Source organism: Talpa occidentalis, unplaced genomic scaffold (assembly GCF_014898055.3).
Source record: "Talpa occidentalis isolate TD23 unplaced genomic scaffold, MPIMG_talOcc4v2.1 talOcc4.3653, whole genome shotgun sequence".
NCBI lineage: Eukaryota > Metazoa > Chordata > Mammalia > Eulipotyphla > Talpidae > Talpa > Talpa occidentalis.
This window is the reverse complement of record NW_023603911.1, coordinates 1-5,296: the sequence shown is the minus strand read 5'-3', so window position 1 is coordinate 5,296 and position 5,296 is coordinate 1. Positions and strand designations below refer to the sequence as shown.

General features: G+C 33.2%; 1 long non-coding RNA gene across 1 annotated transcript; it reads right to left on the bottom strand.

Moving 5' to 3' along the window:
- Positions 1–315: 315 nt before the first annotated feature.
- Positions 316–4,241, bottom strand: LOC119256659 (uncharacterized). The gene is made up of 3 exons (XR_005127852.2): positions 4,136–4,241; positions 1,249–1,446; positions 316–388 (listed from the first exon to the last, which is right to left on the bottom strand). It is a non-coding gene; the product is annotated as an uncharacterized LOC119256659 (long non-coding RNA).
- Positions 4,242–5,296: the final 1,055 nt, after the last annotated feature.

The following is a 5,296-nucleotide window of genomic DNA, read 5'->3' as shown; positions in this document are numbered from 1 at the left end:
ATTAGTATTTCTGAAGGATTTATTTTATACCAAAGTGACAAAAAAAATTCAAGAAGGGCGTTGACATCTCAAGACTGGTAATCAGAATTAAGTTTTATAGAAAAGATTAACTGTGTTTATTTTTATTCTGAAAATGGTAGGAAACCTCCTTATAATAATTTCCAATTACCTTTGTGGCCAAAAGAAATTTCAGTTTCCAAATTTAAGTATTTTTATATAATGAATAAATAGCATTAAAATAAGTTTTATAAATTAAATACTTACGAATTCAAAATTAGATTCCTTTTCCAAGCCCCCCCACCCACAATTATCAAGTTCATATGACTAAATGTAAACTTACTTGGGCTGTTAGAAAGGTATCATCTTCACCTTCTTGAGCTTCAATTTCCTAGTAAAAGGGTATACAATAGCTTTGCTTTATAAAATATCTAGGTAACATGAGAATTCTTTTATGCTACACTTGATTATCACTTGCCTTGTGTTTGGTGCAGTGTCTATGATACTGTGTGGGCTCTAAGTTAATGCTTAATAATTCATGTTACTTTTTTTAATGCCAACATAAAATTAGCCACATTAATACAGAATTAGAAAAAATCTCTTCCTTGATCCCTTCATTTATTGAGCTAGAAGTGTTTTAAGCATGGATACTAACATTTACTCCCTAGTCCACTGATGTTTTTTAAAAGATGTAGTATCATACTTCAAAAAAGGCCAAATAATGCATACCACTCAAAGATTTTTGAAATTATATGCTCTCATAATTTCCCCACCCTTGATAATACCAAAGAAATGCAAATTACTCATTTATATCTATTAAAGTAGCAAAAAGAAGGGAAAAAAAAAAAAGACCACTACCAGGTAAAGTTGGCAAGACAAAAGTGAAAATGGTATACTCATTTATAATGAGGGAGAAAACAACTTAAAGCTCAAATACCCCAAATTAAAGACGTGGCCATTAGACACACAGAAAGCAATCTAATAAATTATGGCATAATATACAGTTATGAAGTCACACGTGAAAATATTATATAGAATAGCAACTTATAGCATGATAGCTACTATGTAAAAATAAATACAAATGTGGAAGATAAGCAAAATTTTAAAGGTCCTCTCAGGTAGTAGGACTTTGGCTGATTTATAAATTAAAAAAGCTTTTTTTTAATCTGAGACTTCCACATTGAATTAAAAGGAAATATTTATTATAATTTAATTTATCTGAGTCATATTTCAAAAAAACTGGCTAAAGACCTGACTTTCGATGTCGTCTTTTTCTAAATCTTCTATTGCTTCTGCCTCTATTAATTCATGAGATCTCTTGTTTTCTTCTGCAGAAAGTAACTCCTTGGAATGCAAGTTTTCGTCTTCATTTTCACCAAACTCTTCAGAGTCCTTTAGTTCGTCATTTCCATCTTGTTCATGTGCCTCTTGATTCTCCAATTCACAGTCCTTTTAATGGTAAGAAAATGTGGTACAACTAGAGCAAAGTAGTGTAGGCTATCCACCAAACGTTTTTGGTAATTTATATCTCTAAAGGTTTTAAATTTTATCATTTTGACATTATTCCCAAAGTCAAAATTCAACTATTTTATCTTACATATTAATTATCTTTAAAAATAAAGGGGTCTAACAGCAAGGTCATTAAATCATGCATACGAGTTCCCAAATATCTTACACACTAATTAGATTGCCACTAGAGATGCTCTCAAATCTCAGTTATTTAGTATTTTAAAGTCACATCCCAGAAGCTGTCCTAGGAGATGGATTCAAAGAAATAACTTCATTTCTCCACATACCATCTCTTGATTTAGCTTCAAAGATCTTTTAAGTCTTATATATTATAATAGTTTATTCCTAATTAATAATAAAGAATCCCAACTATTACACCAATGGCTATTCTTAAAAAATATACAAATAATTTCAATGTATTTTTTTAAAAAGCTATCATTTCTCCCTATCATCACTTAAGGGAACTTAGGTTGGGACTGTCTCTGTGAAGGAATGTCTGTTTGCCCTTCAGTGTTTATGAATACACAGTACTTAAGCAGAAACAAAGAAAAGCAGCAATCTGTTTGTTTCCTCTTTAACTGCAAAGAAAGGGTGGAAAGCAAATGAACATTCATTTCCCCTTTGCTATTTATAGAGTAAATGTAAATTGAAGAAAAGCCTTCTGGGTTAAAAGGGGAAAAGAGGAGGGGCATGACTACTCGTTAGTCACAACTGAACTGAAGTGAGGGAATAGAAATTCTGAGGGAGTTGGTCCCAGAGAAGCAATGTAATTGTTTTGGTATGTGGAGTGTTCAGGTAGAGGGCATCTCAGAGAGAGGAGGTTTGAACAACTCACCACACAACGGTGGGGGAACTTGGGGATTGAAAATGGAGTAAGTAGTTGCATGATGGTAGAAGAATAAGTACCACCCCCACAACACCCTCCCAAAAAAGGGAAGTCATGGAGGGAACTTGATCTATTCTGAAATTCCAACAATTTTGACAATTTCCTTCATTTATAAAATGGAATTAATTCTAATACTATTCATATATCTAAGTGGCAAGTGGTATGTTTACCCACCAGTACTATATAAACTCCAAAATTGCCAACACTTGGAGGCAAGGAAAGTATTGATACAGTTACAAATGTCGTCTGATAACAGTATATTCACTTAACATATACTGATACTTCCAAAGTGAAAAAATATAAAGAAGAAACTAAAGCTGTATTTAAATAAAACTTTTTAAAAGAGCTCTTTTGTCATCCTACACATCATAACCAGGTTCATTTAATAATACAAAGGCATCCTGTACAGCACACATAAGAGACAGTACTATAATGGTGAGTAGAGGTGTATTTCTCTTCATAGCATCTCAAATGTAACATTTTTATGAACTGAAGAGCTGAAAGTCATTTGAAAATCATCTGACTTGATTTTATTGAGTCACAATGTTTTTCCAGCTTATGGATAATTTTTGCTTAATGATACACTCTAGTAAAGACTACTAGAGGATATAAGAACAAAGGAACAAACCTAATGCAAGATATACCACAAAGGTAATAGATACAGTCTGAACAGTTCTTAAAGGCTCATACAAAAGCTGATTACAGCCACACAATCATCAACTTTGAGGACTCCCTGCACAAATATTTCCTAAAGTTATCTGATTTCAGGGTTATCTCCTCAAGCATTTTTTCTCTGTGCCTGCCCTCAAGGTGCAAAGTACAAAGTGTGGGGTATATGAAATGGTGTGGTCTGTGTGTACGTAATGTGGGGAGGGAAGAGAGCTAGGCAGTATAAAGAGAAGGGTGGGTGACTGGATATGAGCTGACTTCCTGGTGGAGCCCAAAGACATACACAGATGTTATGACAATATGGACTCTGTAAACAAAAATGGAATACACCAGAGTATAAATGTATATAAGAGCAACTATACTCTAAATAATTTTGCAAATTCACACTTCTTAAGACTTACAATCAGTAAGTAGCAAATCACATTTTATTAAAATGGAAACAAAAAACCTTATGATTAAAAATAATTTAGTATTCATAACTGCCATGACCCCAGTTAAAATCACATAATTTTTCTGGGTGATCAGTTTTGAAATAACTCTTTTTATTTTTTTTAAGAAAAAAAAAAAAAAAAAGCCAAACCAAACCAAACTCCCCACACCCCCAAAACAAACCTGGATTATTTATCTTTAAAGGACAAAACAAATGTCTTAATTTGACCTTTACTAAGTGGCAACACATCATTTTTTGTTTTAAGGACTATATTAATCTAAGTTCTATATACTATATGCAAAAGCTAAATGCAATGGAAGGTTAAAAATAAATTATCAATATCTTTCATTGCAATATCTTGCCCAGGAACTAACATTATCAATTGTCCTGCAGCTGTTTCTCTGCTCTCAGAATGCTACTTAAAGGCCTATACAAACATTTTTAGTTTTATAGCTCATTTATCCAAAGACAAATTTATCTGCTGTATTTCTCAACTATCAAAATTAATGAGACTGACAATATTATATAAGTCTCTATTTACCCAGGTAATTTAGTATCTATCATTCAAGTAAACTGCATGAATCCATCATGCAAAATACTAGGCTCAAAATAAACATCTCATCCTGGTGTAATTAACACTTTACCTTGACAAAAGCATCATCTTCCACAGAAGCATCTCCACTCAACTCATCTGCTTCCTGTTTTTTACCTACGAAAGAAGGAAAATGGGCTAACAACCAACACTTAATACTTTTAGAGCAAAAAACATTCAGAGTTTAACCCGAGGTATCACTCACTCTCCACTCCCAAATCATCTGAGAAAGCTAATGCCAACTACTTGTAAACTACCTGGACATAGCTGTCCCAAACAGCTTCATTAGCAATGTCATGCTGTTTCTCAAAAATAAACTAAGCAAATAATTAATCCTACATATGAACCCATAACTGACTTGACATATGATACTTTTTTTTTACACCACTCTAATTCTCTATCTTCAATTCTCCAGAAGTAGCAGCACCCGCCAACGGTATTCTAACTAAAACTTAACCAGATGTCTGAATTAAGATTCATAGTTCCCACAGTCTACCTGAAATGTTCCTTGTCAATTTCAGATTCCTCTGAAATTTTCACCTTATTTATACCTTACAATTGGCCAGTTGGTTATACTATTAAGTGTATTTTGTTTTACCTTTTAGAGAAGAAATTCCTTAAATACAGAGATTGCTTTTATGTGTACATTGTATTTCTCCAAAGGTGTAAGTATAAATTGTGCTGGGCTCATAACATAACGACTGATTGAACACAGCAGAAATTAGTTCAGACTGAAAATTGTTAATAGCTACCAGGTAGACTAGAGGCCTCCCTTGCCCAACCACTATCTATCAAACTGCAAACTGGTGTCTAGTACTTTAAAAATATTTTCCACAGAGCTAATGCTAAAAGTTTCTTTTCAGACTAGTCCACAAAAATCCCTTTTAATAACCTATAATGTACTCGAAATGCTATAAAAAATATAGCAGCTGGAACTTTATTTTTTGAAAATTTACTTATTTAGATATGTATTTTATTTTCTGAAGCTAACTAATTAACTTCTCTTTGCCTAAAACAGAAACTGTCACATAACTATCTCCAGCTTCTGAGTACAGGATTTAGCTGTAGGCCAAAATCAGGACACCTCCCATTTCCTGCTCCCCACACCAGTCATTCCCTTCCTTCTACTCCCAAGTTGAAACCCCTGCTGTGAATGAGTGATAAAAGGAAAGAAAACAAGATACCTGGCCTTCCAGGTATGTGAAAAACAAGA